At 54.3% G+C, this 18,439-nt stretch overlaps 1 long non-coding RNA gene across 6 annotated transcripts; it reads left to right on the top strand.

Annotated features, from left to right (window-relative positions):
* The first annotated feature begins 5,291 nt into the window (after window positions 1–5,291).
* LOC109448793 (uncharacterized) lies at window positions 5,292–18,209 on the top strand. 6 transcript variants are annotated; one of them, XR_012494153.1, is made up of 4 exons: window positions 5,292–5,465; window positions 8,466–8,587; window positions 9,481–9,712; window positions 16,601–18,209. It is a non-coding gene; the product is annotated as an uncharacterized LOC109448793 (long non-coding RNA). The 6 variants fall into 6 exon arrangements; XR_012494150.1 differs by lacking the exon at window positions 5,292–5,465 and adding an exon at window positions 6,525–7,621; XR_012494149.1 differs by lacking the exon at window positions 5,292–5,465 and adding an exon at window positions 6,525–8,041.
* Window positions 18,210–18,439: the final 230 nt, after the last annotated feature.

The following is an 18,439-nucleotide window of genomic DNA, read 5'->3' as shown; positions in this document are numbered from 1 at the left end:
CCACCAGCCAACCCAGTCCAGGACATGTCCTTGCGTCAGCAAACAGGCCGAAACCCAACTCTGCCAGCAGCAGGAGGAGGCTGGGGTGGAAAAGGAAACGCCGTTCTCTGAGCCACAGCGCCAAGGTTGGCCCCTGCCCTGTCTTCCGCCAAGGTGGGAGGCTGCCTGTCCCCCCAACAAGCCGACACCCTGCAAAGTATGCTGATTGACACCCCTCCTCTCTAGGGGCCCTAGATATGTGTCCTGAAACCTCCTAGGAGTTTCTCCCTAGAGAGGCAGATGGGCAGGTGGTGGTGAGTCATAGCGACAGGAGAACTCTGCTCTATTTGTCACTGCCAGCCTGAGTCAGTGCCTGCACATAAGCTAGAGGGATGCCACTGTCTGGTCCCCACCACTGCCACCTCCTGCTGAGTGAGCCAGGGGGTGGAGGGGCACCTCCTCACCCTCCCTCCTCCTTTCCCTGGGCCTGGCCACTTTGGCCAAGTCCTGCCCAGGCAGGGCCTAAGGACAGGCTGGGACCAGCCAGGACATCAAGCCTCTGGGCAACAGGAACCTGCTGATCAGCTGGGTCTTCATTTGGGGAATTTCACTGCCAGCAAGAGAGGTGTGTTCTCAGTCCTCACAGCTGCCGACTCTGTGTAACCTCAAACACCTCTCTCCCCTCTTGACACCTGTCCCATTTGTACAGTGAGGGCCAGCAGGGGTAGGCCCCTTCCCATAGAGGCCCCTGTCCAGCTAGGCCGTTCAGGCTGGTCCATGGGCTAGCATCTCTTCCTGCCCCACTGGCTCCCCAGACCTGGTGAGGCCCCCAGAGGACCCTGTGCTGTGGCACCTTTCCCGGGGGGGAGGAAGAGTGGTGGGATGAGCCCTGGGCAGAACCACACGGCTACTGACAGAGACCGCCCTCGGCACAGGCCTGTACAGAATACTGCTGGGCTGTGGCAGGGCTGAGTACGTCCCGCAGGAGAAGGGGCCTGGCCCAGCCATCTGGACATGTGGGTCCTTCAGCTAGCTGTGCCCTGATTTACTAAGCATTCAACAGTCACCATTCAATAGGGAGCCCCCATAAGTGCCAGATACTGTTCTAAGCGTGAAGAAAATAAGGGCAGACAGCAGACAAAACCCTGGTCTCCTGAAGATGATGTTCTATTAACTATAAACAAACAAGTGAAAAAATGTCAGAGGGTGAGGATGTGCCGTTAAGACCATCACCACTGGTGATGGCAGCTAGCGACCAAGGGGCCCCTTCAGATTGGGTGGTCAGGGGCCAGGGAACCTTCCCAAGTCGGGGGCTTTCCACCTTCGATCTGCATTACAAGAGATTCACAGAGACAGCAGCAGAGGGGTCAGCCACTTTCATAGGCAGGGGAGGCCGGAACTGGCATGATGTGCTTTGGGAATGGAAAGGCCAGCAGGAAACAGGAGGTAAGATGAATGATGTCCAGGACCTCCTCAGGGCCACATCATGGGCCCCAAAAACCCAGATGGGGAGTTGGGATTTTAAAAATGTGAGAATTAAGTCTCTCAGCCTGGTTGCCTCATCTGTGGCTAGGGGCAGAGAGAGTAAGAGAGTGTTCTCTCACAGGTAATCAGCAAATCTTCCCAGAGCCATTCCTTTGTGCCAGGCCCTGACCTGGGCCCTGGGCACGGGCTGGCTGGAGGAATGGGGGTGCTTCTAGTGGCAGAAGAGTGGGGCAGAAGACAGACCCAGGTCATTATAATCGGTTCCACCGCAAAAGCAAGTCCAAGGAGACATAAGTGCCCAGAGGAGGCTCCCAGCCTGCCCAGGATGGCTCTTCAGAGGGTCAGTAGAATCTAGAGTGTGAGGAGTTACGGCACAGCATACATGCCAAGTTCTTCAGGGTGGGATGGCAAGATGACACCTGGACTCAGCATTGAGTGCGCTCCAGGGGGTCAATGGGGAGGGGAAGAGGGAAAGGGACTAAGGTGGGGAAGCCATGCACCGAAAGTGTAAATGACTCCTTCAAGAAGCCACAGAGATATCCAGAAGGCAGAAATGTAAAACTAAACTACAAACCTCTGAAAAGAAAACAGAGAAATAAATGAAACACAAAAAAGAAAACAGAGGAAAAAATCTTTGTGACCTTGCATTAGGCAAAGATTTCTTAGATAAGACTCCGAAAGAATTATTCATAAAAGAAAAAACTGATAAATTGGACTTTATCAAAACAACAAAATACTTCCCTTAGACACTGATAGAAGAATGAAAACCAAGTCACAGACTGGGAGAAAATATTTGCAAATGATATATCTGACAAAAGGGCTTGTGTCCAGAATCTATAATGAACTTTCAAAACTCAATTAGAAGAAATCAACCCAATACAAAAATAGGGAAAAGATTTGAATGGACATTTCACAAAGAAGGTATATGGGTGGCAAATAAGCCAAAGATGCTCAACATCATACATCCTTAGGAAAATACAAATTAAAGTCCCAATGGACACACCTATTAAAACAGTTAAAATTAAAAAGACTGCCCAAGGGGTGGCCGGTTATCTCAGTTGGTTAGAGCGTGGTGCTAATAACACCAACGTTGTCGGGTTTGATCCACATGGGCCACTGTGAGCTGTGCCTTCCTTAAAAACAAACAAACAAAAGAAGAGTAAAATAAATAAATAAATAAAAATAAAAAGACTGCCCATACCAAGTGTTAGTGAAGACAGAGTAACTCTCATGTACTGCCGGTGGGAATGTAAATGGTACAACTACTTCCGGAAATAATTTGGAAGTTTCTTTAAAAGTTAAACATACACCCGCAATGTGATCCAGCAGTTCCATTCCTAAGTATTTACCCATAAGAAAAGGAAATATATGTCCATACACAGACTTGTACCTAAAAGTACAGAGCATTTTATCTGTTAGTGCCAAACTGGAAACAAACCGATGTCCTCCTGGGCATGAATGGTTGAACCAACAGCCACCTATGGAATATTATACAGCCATAAAGAGATGAACTTCTGATACATGCAACAACATAATAATATGTTGTTATCATCTCAAAATAATAATGCTGAAAGCCAGACCTTCCCCCCCAAAAATGCATACTGTTTCAATCCATTTATAGAAAATCCTGAAAAATGCAAACTAATCAAGTAGCAACAGAAAGCAGTTTAGCCACTGCCTGGGGACAGGAGAGTTAGAAAGGAAAGAACAGGAGGGAGGGAGGGATGAAAAAGGGGAACAAGGAAACTTTTGGGGGTGATGGATATATTCATTATCTTGATTGTGTTGGCTTCACAATGTGCCCGTATAATACATCAAAACTTATCAAATTATAATCTTTAAGTATGTGCACCTTATTGTATGTCAATCATTCCTCAATAAAGCTGTTTAAAAAACAACAACCAAGAAGCCCAGAGGTGTCTGAGGTCTGAAAGGCACAACCGATACTATATCCTTCATTCAATAAATATTTATTGAGCTTCTACGATGTGCAAGACCCTGTTTTTGGCACTGGAAATACAGCAGGGACAAAATGAAGTCCCTGCCCTCACCAGGCTCATGTTCTAGAGAACAAGATGAACAATAAATGTGATGAACAAACAAGAAGAGCCATGAAGAGAAATATCTGCAGGAAAACGAAACATGAGTGGGGAGCTCTCCTCTACCTGGGGGAGGGGGTGAAGGAAGGTATCTCTGGGCAGATGGCAGTGAAACTAAGACCAGAGGGGTCCCTCCTGTCTCATGTGCCCCTGACTCTCTGAGACTGCCCCCTCCCAGTTGTCACTGTCCCTCAGCCATTGTCCTGCTCCCACTCGGTGGGGTCTCAGCTTGGCAGCTGTGTGGCTTTTCACGAATCTCAGCCTGTCTCTGCAGCTCAGCTTTCTTCAGTGCAGAGACGAGACTGTGCCCAGCTCACATTGGCACAGGGGCCCCACATAATTGGTTCTCTGCCCAAGGGGACCTCTCACCTTGGTTCAGCTGGATTTGGGGACAGGCAGAGCAAAAATGCCATAGGCAGGAAAGCTGGCATCTCAGGAGCCCAGCTGGCTTCTCCTGAGGCACCCGGGGGAGCCAGTCCCTTGGGATTGGGTTGTTTTCTGGGGAGAGGGCATGGGCTGGAGCAGGGGGCACCACTCTTAAGCAGGCTTGCAGTGAGGTTTGAGGAGCTGAGACACTGTCCCGGCCTCTGGGAGGGCAGCTCTGGCCTGAGGCCCAGAGGGGCGGGGCAGGAGGTCAGCAGCCAAGGGGGTGGGGGTGGGGGTGGGGGCGGTACTTGGCCCTCGCTCTGGACACAATGTCCTGGACTGCTCCACGGCTTGGCTGGCTGACAGGGAACAGTGGCTGGCAGCGCGTATGGGCAGCCGGCCGACTAGGGGGGAGAGCAGCCTGCCTGAGCAAAGGATTTGTTCCTACAACCTGTCCTGCCACCTTGGACAAGGAGAGGACCAGCTTGTCTGGGAGGGCAGCAGGGGACCTGGCACTCTTTGGGGACCTTCACAATCCCTCCCTACCTTGTGCCTTAGTTTCCCCAAACCACCACCAATTGCCATCACTTGAGCTAAGTTCTGCAAGAGGACAGAAGCCTGCCAATGCTGGCCCTGCCCCTTCCTGCTGTGACCTTGGGCAGGTCACAACCTCTCTGAAACTCAGATCTTCACCTGAAAAATGGCGTTTGTTTCTTTGGCCTTGAATGCATGGAAAGCATTTAGTATAGTTACCCTCCTGGATGAAATGTTTAATAGAATAGTTTGCTATAATTACCACATTAATAAGCAACAGTAACAATGATTGTGTATTGCTGACCCCATGTGCCAGCGTTATTTACATTGTCCTAAATCCCCACCAGAGGCAAGTTTTATCAGCCTCACTTTATAGGTGAGGGAACTGAGCTCCAAGAAGCAAAGTGACACAGTTGCTATTGGCGGGGAGTGGCTCCCCCACTGGAAACCCAGCCTCCCCTGTAGGCAAAAGGGTAAGGGGCTGATAGGTGGACCCTGGGGGTTCTTTTAGGCTGACCGGAACCAGGGAGGGCTGAGGGGGTTCTAGGAACTCAGCAGCTGAACCCAGAGACCTCTAGCTTCCTATAGGACACTCCTGGAAGGGTCCAAATGAGATCCAGATACCTGAGCCAGGGTGCCCAGCAAGCACTCAGGGCAGGTGAGGGAGGGGTGCATTCATTCACTCAGCAAATAGTGACTGAGGGGAAATACAGTTTAGTGCTGCTGCACATGGCCTCTGGAGCCCGAATGCCAGACCTTGGACTCAGACACTGTCACTTGTGAGGTGTGTGGCCTGGAGGTAGGGTGACTCCCAGTTTTCCCACTGAAAGTGCTGCGTCACAGGAAATCCTCAGTCCTGGGCAAACCAGGGCAGTTGGTCACCCCACCTAGAGGAGTTACTCCACTTCTTAGTTCCTCAACTGTAAAAGGACACCAGTTCACCTCAGATTGCCATTTGGAGGCAAAACCTGCATAAAGCTGGGGGCTCCCAGTCCAGGCCTGGTAAGTATGAGCAGGGATGGCGGCACTGATCTCCTTCTGGCAGAGGCCCAGCAGGAAGGGATAGAGGGAGCTGGGATTATCCCCATTTTGCAGATGCAGAGACTGAGGCTCCTATGGTCTCAGCAGTATGGAGGCCTGGGCAGATGCCTCCCGTGAGACCATGGGTGGCACTGCAGGTGACCTCCAGGTGCTTGTCTTATGCTGCACTGCCCACAGGACCAGTCCCATAGGACCAACTCCACCAGACCACAGGGCAGGCCTGCATCATGTGCTCCCTGGGCAAAGGCCAAGGTCCACAGGGAGCTGACTGGCCCAGCAGGGCACCACCTACCAGCCCAGAACCAGGCCCAGGACCTGCACTGTGTCAGGTCCTGCAAGGCGTGAGGGAGTTTGGCAAGGTCCGTACAATTTCCTTTCTAAGTACTCAGCAGGTGGTGACACAACTGGGCTCTTCCCTACAACACTAGAAGGAGGACCCATCACAGCCCCATGTAATAGGTGGGGACACTGAGACTCAGAGAGGCCAAGTTTACCCAGGGTCACTCAGAGGGTAGGTTGAGGAACCAGTCACCACTACTGGGCTTCAACACCTGTTGTTAAAATTCAAGAGATCTGCTGGCTCAGACACAGGGGGTGGCAGAACAGTTGTGGTGGGCTCCCCAATGAGGGACCTCCAGAGCCCCCAAGTAGGGGCTAAGAAGGGAACTTTGGTACTGAGTAAATAGCCCTGGCCCTAGGTGCAGCTGGTGCTGCATCGCTGTCTGGGCTCCCCTGGAAACCCAAGAATCCTAGCGAGTGCTGTCACCCCCATCCCCGTGGCCACCCTCTCGCTAGATGGCGGCCTCAGTTTCCCTTTGGGCGCTAAGCACAAGAGGAGGGTGCTGAGCCAGGCAGGGCCACCCAAAGGTGGGGGCTCAGCCTCTCCTCTCCCCACCCCCTTCCGCAGCGGAGGCTAGGGGGAAGGAGAGGGGTTACGTAACGGTCGGCGCGAGGGGCGGGGCGTCAGCGCCCGGATAGGGAGAGAACCAATGGGGGCGCCCCTCTAGGAATAGCCGGGCTGTTCCGTCCTCGCAACACAAAGCAGCCCCCCTCCGCTCCCATCGGGCTCGCGGGAGGCGGAGGGGGCGGGCGGATTTAAGCGGAGAGCGGGGCTCGGCGTGGTCTGAGCGGAGTCGCCGCGGCCCACGCTGGGCGGGGTTCCTCCCTGCCCCCAGCTCCTCGCCGGCTCCCGGGCCGGACTTCCCGTGGCTCTCTTGCCAGGTGTCACACCTCCCGCTTCGGGCCCAGCTAGGAGCAGCCTAGCCTGCAGCGCTGCGGCCCCGCCTTGAGGCCCTGAGCCCCTTCCTCTTCCTCTAAGGTCACCGAGGACCCTAGGGAGCTCCGGGCCCGCGCCGCCCCTTCCTGCCGGAGCGCCTCTGCCTCCCCCGCTCCCCGGCGGCGGTTCCTGTCTCTCGGCTCGCACTTACTTCATCTGGCCTGGCCTCACGGTTATTTATATCAGCGTCTGTCTCCCAGCAGACAGCCCTGAGGCCTGAACGCACACCTCTACGCAGCAGATGCGGGGAGGGGCAGGGGGCCCCACATTCGGCCCTTGGCCTGAAGAAGCCCCTTGTCTAGGCCTTGCTCACTTCACTACTGCGAAAGGAGGAAGGATGCAGGCAGCTACCAACTGAGATCATAGCCGGCCCCCAGTCCCACCAGGACTGCCCTGGCTCTCCCTCCCTGCCCCTCCCTGGTCAGAGCATCCTCTTGGGCAAATATGTTGCCCCCCAACAGGAGGCTCCTAAAGCAGGATGTGGTCACTGGGAGGCTGCTGCACAAAGCTGACTCCGGGGTTCCACACCAGGCCCCTATGCGTGGGCCTCCGGGGATGAGGCCTGGACTTTGCACTTGAAACAGGCTCCTCACGGGAATCCTGGGCTTTCTAAGGTTTGGGAGCCGTTCTGTGGCTGCCTTTGGGATGAGCAAGCAGGTGGCCGGACAGAGGGAGGCAAGCTGGAACTACTGCTTTGATTTGATGGGGTGGGATGGAAAAGCAGGCAGAGGGGAGAGGTTAGCGCAAAGCAAGTGAGGGCCTGGGGGAGAGTAGATGGGGGGGCTTGGCCAGTGATAGAACGTCTGAATTGTAGCCCCGGAGCAACACCCTCACCCTCAAGGTAAAGCCCTTTCATGCCTACTCAGGGATGCAGTAGATCGCACCATTCTCCAGCACCCTGCAAAGTGGGCCTTGGCCCCACCTCACAAGGCTCACAGAGGGGATGTGACTTGGACAAAGTCCATGGCGAGAAAGGAGCAGGATCAGGACCCAACTTCATTCCTTCATACATTAGCTAGACACTGGGCATGGAGAGAGATATACCATATAATTCCTGCCTCCAAAGAATTGTGGGTCCAGGAAAAGAGGCGGGCAGCAAACAGCAATGACAATCACAGGCATTATCATGGTGGTAGTCTGAGAAGCTGAATTACGAAAGATGCATAGGAGTTTCCCAAGAAGATACAGGAGGGGCATTCCAACCAGTGGGAACAGTTTGTTCAACTGCTCAGAGGCCTGAAATAGCAATCGCTGTAGGGATGTGAGTATTTTGGTGAGGCTGAGGCTTAGCGTATGTCATGAACGTGGTGAGAGATGAGGCTGGTGTGCAGGGACAGCCTTGGCCAGGCCAGGAGGGCAGACTTTGTCCTAAGTGCATGGGGAGCACTGAGCCCCTGGAGGAGGAGGAGGGATAGGAGGGAGGCTGAATGAATGGGTACCCCAACAGCAGAGGTGGCAGGGCCTGGCTGGGAGGCCTGGAATTGGTGATTTTGTGTCCCTGGGTCTCAGTTTTCTGGTGATAGCACTGGTCCCTGCCAGTCCCTCCTCAGTGTCAGAGTGAGGAGCAGAGGTGATGGGGGGGAGAAGGGGGCGCGGCAGCAGGAGGAGCTTGTTTGGACCAATGTTGACCACAGTGCTAGCCATTTATTTACTCATTTGGTGCCTCCCTCCTGCCCTCCATCCAGGTGAGCTTTCTCCCCAAATGGTCCCCCACCGAATACCCACCAGGCTTCAGAAACCACTTGAAAACCAACACTGCTGGCTTCAAGTTCCAGAGCTGCCAAGCCTCTCCAACTAGGGGCCTCAGGCAAGACACAAGCTCCCTGAGTCCGTTTTCTCTGGTGCAAAATGGGAAATGTTGGGGGAGGAGGGACCCCCCCCCTGCAGGCCTTCTGGCCCAGGACAACCCTGGCTGGCTCTCCCCAAACACAAACAGCTCCCAGGTGCAGAAAGGGCAGATCAGGACCCCTCCCCCGCCATGTCCCCTCTGCCATCCCCAGCCCCTGCCAGGGACATCCTGTGCCCCAGGGTGATGTCACTAGGCCCTGGAAATACTGGCTGGCTGTAGCTGACAGCACTCAGGATTTATTTTTAAACTCTCAGGACTTGGGCACCTCCCTGCCCTCTTCCCTCTCCCCCCCACCTCATCCTGCTTGCCCTGTCTCCCACATCCCAGGTGAGTCCCCAGGCCAGTCCCTGAAGGTTCTCTCCACACACACTCTTTTGCCTAACCCACACTGACCAGGCTTCTGAGGGCCGTGGGGAGCCAGGCCATTGGCCACGTGGCTCCCATCACCAATCCAGACCTGCAGATGGGCCCCTGGAGGTGGACTCCAGCCTCCTGTGCCTCCTGAAGCCCAAAGAGGGCAACAGACTTGCCCAGGGTCCCACAGCCAGGGCTGGGGGTCATCAGATGGGCTCTGCAGACACCTGAACCCCCTGGCTAGGCCTTGGAGCTGTCACTAAAGCTTATTTGAATTCATTTTTCAAAAACAGCTTTGTGCCTGCATGCCTCAAGGTTTTTTGATGCCGTGCAGCTCAGATAAGCTGCAGAAAGAAAGTGGGTGCCCTCACCCACACCCTGGACCAGGCGTGTGTCCATCACAATAGTCACACACCCTCTCAAGTGACTTTATAGACTAAGGACCTGTCAGCATCCTGAGCTTAAAATTTATTCTGATGAAACACCCCTTTTATCAGTTTCAGATGTTGGCCTTCTAGAGAAGATTGTGGCTGAAAATGAGGTTCTCCTGGAAAAATCCATTTGAAAATGGCAGCCTTGACTCTTCTAGCCTCACAGTTGTCCTGGGAGGCCGGGCAACGACCAGAATCTTCTTTCAAATGGGGAACGGAAGGCGCAAAGGGAAAGAGTGACTTGTGCAGTGCCTGGGATCCAGGATCCAGGGTGCTCTGGCCTCCAGCCCTATGAGAGGTGAGATTGACCCACCTTGCCCAGCCCAGCCCAGCCTAGAGTTGGTGGTCTAAGACACCCTCACTGCCCATAGCACGCAGTGAGGACAAGCCCTTAAAATCTCCTTTTTTTTTTTTTTCTTGAAAGATTTTATTGGGGAAGGGGAATAGGACTTTATTGGGGAACAGTGTGTACTTCCAGGACTTTTTCCAAGTCAAGTTGTTGTCCTTTCAATCTTGGTTGTGTAGGGCGCTGTTCAGCTCCAGGTCCAGTTGCCATTGTCAGTTGCAGGGGGCACAGCCCACCATCCCTTGTGGGAGTTGAACTGGCAACCTTGTGGTTGAGAGGATGAGCCAACTGAGACATCCGGGAGCTCAGCGGCAGCTCAGCTCAAGGTACCATGTTCAATCTTAGTTGCAGGGGGCAGAGCCCACCATCCCTTGTGGGATTTGAGGAGTCGAACCGGCAACCTTGTGGTTAAGAGCCCACTGGCCCATGTGGGAATCGAACTGGCAGCCTTTGGCGTTAGGAGCATGGAGCTCCATCGGGCCGGCTCCAAATCTCCATTTCTTGACAGTTCCCTTCAGTGCAACACAGACTCTGGACCCAGATAGACTCAGTTTAAAACCTGCCTGAGGCATTTCTTGGCTGTGTGAGCTTGGGTGAGTCACTTCACCTCTCTGTGCCTCCATTTCTTCACCTGTCAAATGGGGATAATGATAGGATGCAGTTCACATGGAGGGAGGGTTGTGGGAAAGACTGCTTGAGAAACTGCCTGAAAAGCACTTACCATAGCACAAGGCTGGACACTTCCGTGAGCAGTCAACCCCTGGTAGATTTTATCATCATCATTATTATCCCTAAGCAAGCACTCACTAACTCTTAACCCTGACAGCTCTGCTCTAGGTCCTGGGAATCAGATATGGCCTCTGTCCCCAAGTGGCTCAGAAGTCCAGAGATAGAAGGGGCAACATTGAAGGAAAGGCCACTTCTGATGGGGAATCTGGGAGGGTCTCTAGGAAGAAGTGGTCTTGAAGCTGGGCCTGAAAGGATGGCCTCTTCAGGCAGTGTCTGGGCAGGGCCTTCAGGAGTTGGGAGGTAGCCAGCTCCGTCAGTCTGAGATAGAGGTGCAGAGAAAACCTCCAGGCTAGACAGGGGTGGGTGTGTGGGGATAGGCTGGAATCCACGCAGGAACCTCAAACATCAGCAGTCCCCTCTCTACTCCGCACGCAGTCATTTGAGCCAAAAGAGCAAGAGCCAGGTGGCTGGGCAGATGGCTTATTACCAGGAGGCTAAGAACCAAGGAAGAGGGAGCCTGGGCCCCACTTCCTGTTCCCACATGCCAGTTGTGTCAGCAGAAAGTCCACCCAAGCTGGGTTCCAATCCCACTTACTGGGTGATCTCAGCCAAGTCACTTCATCATTCTGAACCTCAATTTTCTCCTCTGTAAAATGGGTATAAAGATATCTTAAAGGGCTGTTGTGAGTATGTAATGAACAGGTATATAAAACTTCCGGCACACAGTAAGTACTTAATAATTATATCTTGTGAGAAGGGAAAGAACCAGGCTGACTCGCCATGGGAGAAAGTGGGGAGGCTGGGGACTGGGCCCCTCCAACTTAGTCCCTGGCCCCTTGATCCTCAGGAAGTCCAAGCCTCTGTGACTGGGCTGGTAGGAGTGAGAATGATGCTGTGCCCCTTAGGGAGGGAGGGCCAGGGGGGTCAGAAAGCAAATGAATGCAAATCAGGAAGCACAGGGTGCTCTGGAGGAGGAATGAAGAGAGAAGGTCCAGCTATCAGGTGCTGGGGGGATGGAACAGAAGTGGGGAGTCCCAGGGCATCTCCCCAGGCACTGACTGAGCAAGTGTCCCAGTCCCTGAGGGCTCCCCTTCCCTGGAATCTCCGATCCTCCTCTGCCAAAGTGAGAGGCAGCTTGTCCTCACTCATGGGCTCCCAGGTGTGGACACACAGACACATTTGCATACACACACACACTCAAACACCAAGGTACACACACATATGTACACACACGCATACCCAGGGACACTCACAGACACATACACTTCAAGTCATAGGCTCAAGGGCAGGGGAGGCCCTAGGGATTCCCCGTTTGATGGAGCAGGAGGCTGAGGCCCCAGAGGGCTGTTGGTTTCCTGTACACCTGCTTTTTCTCCAAACCCATACACTGCCCACTTGCACACACCACCCACCAATGGGATGCCCCCCCCACCCCCTGCAGAAAAAATCCTCAGCTTCATTCTGACAGAGCGGCCACAAGGGGTTTCAGTTCTTGCTCACATTTTTATCCCCTGTTGACAGATGAGGAAGCAGAGGCTCAGTGCCAGGACAGGGCTTGTCAAAGGCGTGCTGAGGACGAGAGGAGGTGGGATGCAAACCCGGGCTCAGTGCACAGACTCCAAGTCTCAGGCCTTCCAGAGCCCTTCAGCCCAGGCCCCTCCACCCCCACCCTCTTGTGCCTACACGGTCACTCCCTCCTCAGCAAAGCTCAGGAGTACAGGCCATGGAGGCAGCCAGCACTCCCTTCCTCCCAGGCTTCTGTAGATACCCCGGGCCCTGTCCGCCAGTAGCCACTGGGGGGTATGCAGGGTGGGGGCGAGTCAGCTGATGCCCCACAGCACCGCCTGGCACAGCGGGTGGGGTGGGCGGGGAGCCGGGGAGGGAGGCTTTGCTGAGAGGACAAATCTGGAGGCTGGACCTGAGGTCACTGCCCAAAGATGTATCTGCAGTGCCACCTGGTGGTGAGTTGGTATTCCTGTCACACTGGCCCTGGTCCTTTCCTCTGTCCCTGAGAGTTCGGCAGACATTTAGTGAGCAGCTACTATGTGCCAAGCACTGGATAGGCCAGGCACTGAGAATGGGACTAGGTTGAGAAGATCTGGGGGACATCACTCCAGGCAGATGGAACAGCAAGTGCAGCAGCTGAGGCAGGAAGGAGTTGGGTGTGACCCTGGAGGGGCAAAGTGGTCAATGTGGCTAGAGCCGGTGCTGGGTGCAGGGATGGCGAGGGAGGGGGAAGTAGACTGGGTCAGAGGCCACGTCTCATAGGGCTTTATAGCCTGCGGTGAGGACTTTGGATGTATTTCTGAGTGTGGTGGGGACCATGAGATGTGATGGATGGTTTAAAGCAGGGGTGTCCAAACTGCAGCCCGCGGGCCAACTGCAATCCATTTTTAATTGGCCTGCAGCAAATTCCAAAAATATATTTAGTTTACTTAAATACACCAGGTGAGGCAATACGTACTTCACCTCGAGTGAGTGGCCCAGCTGTTTGTGTATTTTACCGCATATGGCCCTTGGTGAAAAACGTTGAAAAAAGTTTGGACACCCCTAGTTTAAAGACTGCTGTGAGATATATATGGTGATGGAAGGAGAACTGACTCTGGGTGGTGAACACACAATGGGATTTATAGATGATGTAATACAGAATTGTACACCTGAAATCTATGTAATTTTACTAACAATTGTCACCGCAATAAATTAAAAAAAAAAAAGAAGATAGTGGCATAAAAAAAAAAAAAAGACTGCTGTGAGGCTAGACAGCGGGTGAAAACAGGAAATCAGGAGGATGCCACGGTAACCCAGGCAGGACATGACGGTGGCTGAGACATCAGGGGGTGGCTGTGGGGTGGGAAGCAGTGGCTGGATTCTAGAACTGACAGGATTTGCAGATGGAGTGGATGGGGCTGTGAGATAAAGCAGGGATTCAAGGATAAGCCCAAGGCTTTGGTCAGAGCACCTGAGGAATGGTGGTGCCCTTTATTTTGAAGGGAAGACGGAGGAGAGCAGGTCTGGGGAGACCAGGAGCCTCTCGGCAGGTTAAGATGGAGATGCCTGTGAGGTGTCCAAGTGTAGGTGCCGGATAGGCGGTGGGTATAGGAGTCTGGAGCTGAGGGGAGAGGATGGCGCTGGACATACGCATGTAGGTGCGCGTGCGCTGAGGCTGGGTGAAGCACCCGGGGAACAGGGCATCAGGACAGAGCCCCGGGCCTCTGCCGTGAACAGCTCTGGGAGACTGGGAGGGAGAATATGGAGCCTGGTGGAGAGTTTCAAGAGGCAGGAGTGAGCATGAGGGTCAAACTCTGCTCAGAGGTGGAGAAAGATGAATTTGAACATCGACCCAAGTTGATTTGCCGACGCCAAGGTAGTCATCCGTGGCCTTGAGAAGGGGGCTTCGGTGGAGGGGGAAAGTCTGACTGTATGAAAAGTGGAAGCTGCGAGTGTAGACCTCCCTTCTGAGTTTCACTATAAAGCAAGCAGAAGGTGGTGATGTCTGGAGGGCGATGGGGGCCCAGGAGGTTTGGTGTTTACTTTTTAGGATGGAAGCTTTTACAGCATGTCTGTGGGATGCCCAGATGATGTCGTGGAGGGAGGGATTAAAGGCATAGGAGACAGAATTGCAGGGGCAGAGTCCTTTTGCATGCGAGTGGGGACAGGACGGGTGCCCGTGGGGAGGGACCGGGTTATTGAGGGCAGGGACACTTCGCCCCTAGTAACAGGAGGTAAGGCAGAATGGTATGTGGCTGAGAGGGAGGGCCCTGGAGTTGGGCTGCCTGGGTCCAAATCCTGGCTCTACCACTCACAGCTGTGGGGTTAGAACAAGTCATTCCTGCTCTCCGACCTGGCAGGTGTGGCTACTTGCTCCGTCAGGCACTATTCTAATCGTTCCATGTGTTTTAGCTCTTTGGACCCTCCCTCAAATGTGAGGAAGGTCTTGGCCTGGCTGAGGGCCTGAAGAAGGTGTGGGTCATGCAGCAGGGGCAACTTGTCCCCAAGAGCATTGGTGGAGCTGGTGGAGGTGACAGTTGACTGGGACCTGGAGGGATGACTAGGAATTTGTGAGGCAGAGAAGAGAGGAAGGGAAGGATGGGTTTGCCCAAGCGCAAAGGTGTGGGGACAGAGTCCGAGAGAGCAGTTTCCAGGCTTGACCTCACGTGGAAAGGTGCTGGCTCTGGTAATAGATGGCCATCAGCTGTGATTAGTTGGCCATCAGCTGTGACTAGTTGGCCATCAGCTGTTACTAGTTAGCCATTGGCCACTGATAAAACTGCCGTGTCTGAGCTAGCAGGGACGGATTGCAGTTAGCATGGGGGATTGCAGTTAGCAAGTGAGGTTGTTGGCAGAGACGTGGACAGCGGATTGCAGATCGTGTGGCTCCTGTTCTGTGTGTCTCCAATGCAGCCGCCAGCGAGAATATAGTGGTATGACTTCCCTACCTGTGGCTCGGTTGTTCCTTTTCAGCCTCACCATATCCTGCGCTCTAGTGCTGGGAGCAGGAGCTGAGACCCCGCCTGACAACGTGGTGGTGTTTCCAAGTCTGAACCTCAGTACTGACATCCACACTTCCAGTCCTCTTGGGCAGATGGGGAAACGGGGGCCCAGAGCAAGGACGGGCCCAGAGAGTCATTGGTGGGCTGGCCACTGGCTCCTGGCTCAGGACACCCCAGCTTTGGGCGCCTCCACTTGCTCTGGTCACACTAGGGGCCTCAGCAAGGCTGCAGGGTTGGATTTTAGGGTGATTTGAGCTCAGTCCAGCAGCTTCTCAGACAGTCCTGGGATCAAAGCAGTCCTGGACTCAGACCCCACGAGAACAGCCATGTTCCTCAGCCCTGGCGGGCCCTGCTGACTCCCAGTTCCATCCCCTGCCTCCACCTACTTCATACCCCCAGCCAGGCCTCCTAATGGTGGAATTGCAGGCATTAGTAAGTCTCTGGGGAAGGTGATTTGTCTGTGATGTGGGGGAAGGGTGAGGCAAGGCACCTTTCATCACGTTCTGGGTCCCATGTCCCATCCCTTGCAATTTACAAGGGGCCTCTATTCAGCATTGCATGTGAACCTCATAGTAACCCTGACGAGTGGGCAGAAGAGGGATTCTGATCCCCATGGCACTAATGAAGAATAAGGGGCTCAGAGAGGGATGTGGCTTACAGAGGTCACACAGCAAATTGGAGATGAGGCCTGATTTCTGGTTCCATGTGAGCCTAGGTTTCTGTGAATAGCTCATGGTCCAGTAGGAGCAGCCAGTGTCCTCTGTGAGTGAAGGGCCACCCAGATTTGGTGTGATTCTAGAGAGATGATAAGTGTGGAGAAGCAGGATCCCTTAGCCCAAGTCTCATTTTGCTGTGTGACCTTGGGTAGCTCCTTTCCCTCTCTGGGTCTCTTTCCCACCCATTCAGGGAAACCTGGATATGATAACTTCTAAGGTCCTTGTTGGCCAAAGCCTCTGACCCTGGCCTCCAGGAGGAGAGGATGTGCCATGAGGGAGTGAGAGAGACAGACGGGTCCATGGGTGGTGGAGACCAAAGGAGAGGTTGGAAGGAGGGTAGGATAGAGAAGTAGTGTGGCCTTGGGGAAGTCATTTCCCCTCTGAACCTGTTTCCATATTTGCCAAATGTGGTCACCATGAAGGTCCTGGCGCAGCATGTGGGACAAATGTCAGTCTTTGCCTCTCCCCCCCCCCCCCCAGTTGGACGTGGCCTCATTGCTGGCCAAGGTGGCGTGGGAGCACATGGAAGATATCAGACCAGGCCTTGGTCTGGCTGCTTTGGCTGGCTGACCTCTGCTGGCCCAAGGAAGGTGGAAGGTGAGGACACTTCCAGCGTGGACAGGCCCAGGTAGCACCAGCCACTCGGTCAGGAGATCACTGAGATGGCAGCAGGAGCTTGGGCCTAGGCGCCGCCAGGCCTGGGTTGGAATCTCAGCTCTCATACGTAGCAGCTGTGAGATCTTGGGCAAGTCATCTAAAACCTCACTGAGCCTCCAGGTCCTCTGTAAAATGGGCATGCCCATCCTCGGCTGCTGTGAGGCGGGGATGATATAAAAGCAGTGAGGAATGGTGCACCCAGCTCAGAGGACCAGCTGAGATCCCTCCCCCCTCTGCTTTCTCTGCAGCTCACATGGGACCAGACCAGGCCTAGAGGCAGCACCAAGGCTCCTTGGCCCTTCTGCCCACCATTACCCCGCATCCAGACTTGGAGTCGGCCTGGAATCCAGGCTGCACCCCCCAGCAGCCAAGGAGCTGCGGGAAGCTGAGCACGGTGCACGGGGCAGCCCCAGCCTCTGCTGACAGTAGGCGGCTCCCACTCCACCGGGTCCAGCCTGTGCAATTGGGAGGGCCTGCTGAAGCGAGAAGCTGTGGAGAATGCAGCGGGAGCTGGCTGGGGGCACCCACTTTGAAACCTGTTCTGATTTCCTTTGCTGCTTACCCCTATCTCTGGCAGGCAGCTTTCCCAGATTAGCTGCTGACGTCAGGAGCTGCCAGCTGGGCCAGCCTGGCACGCGGGAGGTGCATGAGGGCTGTCTGCTAGATGGGGACAGTTAAGGAAGGGGCATGTGTTTAGCTTTGGAAATTTGTCCTCCAGGGAGCTGGGAGATGAGAGGGGGCGCTGCCTTGTGCGAGGTACGCACTCACTGTGTATAGCACTGTAGAGAAACAGCTCGGGCAGATGGAGGAATCCGCCCAAGGTCACACAGCTGCTCTGACTCTGGCTGCATCCCACACCGTCCAGCAGAAACCCCTCCCTGATGGTTGACAGTTGCGAGGCCCAGAGGGCTCATGTCCGTGTAGGTCAGTACGTTGTACCGCATCGCCACAAGGTGCTGAGTACCTGAGGCTGGTGTCCCGTCCACAGGTAAGGATGTAGTAGGTGCTCCAGACACCACACTGGACTGAGGGGGAGGCTGAGCTGGAAGTCTGTAAGCTGTAAGGAGGTGGGAGATGAGACACTGCCCTGATCCCAGGCCGAGAACAGTCTGCCTGCTCTTACTATTCTGGGAATTTCTATTTGAAAATTTGAAACCCACCCTGGGGGTGGATTTTTAGCTTTGTTGCTGTGATTAGGGGCACGTTACTTTGCCTCAATGTTTATCTGCAAAATGGCCATTTAAAAAAGTCCACCTTGCCAGCCTGTCTCCAGACTCCAAATGCATCTCTTCCTCCTTAGAAAACAAAATTCAAAGGGTTCCTGTTCCCACAAGTGACAGGGAGCCCAAGCACCTACGCCACGCAGGTGGGGAGGCAGAACAGAGCTGTCTTGGTTGTAAGAAGGCAGCCCTTCTGGGCTTCGCTGAGGAAACAGGCACCTTGGCCCCATTGGAGGCACCAGAGCACGAAGGGTGAAGACAGGGTGGAGTGGGGAGGAGGGGGACTGCAGCGGGCCCTGGGGAGCCACCCGCATTCCGCCCCTCCCTGGATGAAAGCCCCCAGGAAGCGGGGGCTAGCCCTGAGCAGGGGACCTGGGGATGCCGATGCTGAGTGAAATCAGAAACGCACGCAGGTGCCCTGCAAGTGGCTGCCCCCTTGTGTATAAACTTGTCCTTTAACTGTGAAGGTCTCATGGCCACAGACAGAACATCTGGCAAAAGGAGAAAAGGAAAAGCCCCAGAACCCCACCAAGACCCAACTCTTCCAGTCTTGTTTTTCTTTTTAGAATTGCCATCAAGTGACTAGATGAGCAGTTCCCTGTCTTTCTACCAGTCGTACAACACTTTTGTTTGTTCAGACTGCTTTTAATCTGATACTTGTCCTTCCTCAATCAGCTGTGAGGTAAGCGGGTAGGAATTACTTCCATCTGACAGGTGAGGAACCTGAGGCTCAGTCGGGTTAGGTGACTTGGCCCTCACCCGGCTGGTGATGCAGGGGTGCCAGTGGTAACCTCAGGCTCCTAGGCCAACATCCATACACAGGAAACGCAGGGGTGGGGGTGGGGGCGCACAGAAAAGACAGCCCCA

The sequence above is a fragment of the Rhinolophus sinicus genome, linkage group LG02 (genome assembly GCF_036562045.2).
Source record: "Rhinolophus sinicus isolate RSC01 linkage group LG02, ASM3656204v1, whole genome shotgun sequence".
NCBI classification, from domain to species: domain Eukaryota; kingdom Metazoa; phylum Chordata; class Mammalia; order Chiroptera; family Rhinolophidae; genus Rhinolophus; species Rhinolophus sinicus.
The sequence above is the reverse complement of the archived record's forward strand: the minus strand, read 5'-3'. Positions and strand labels throughout refer to the sequence as shown.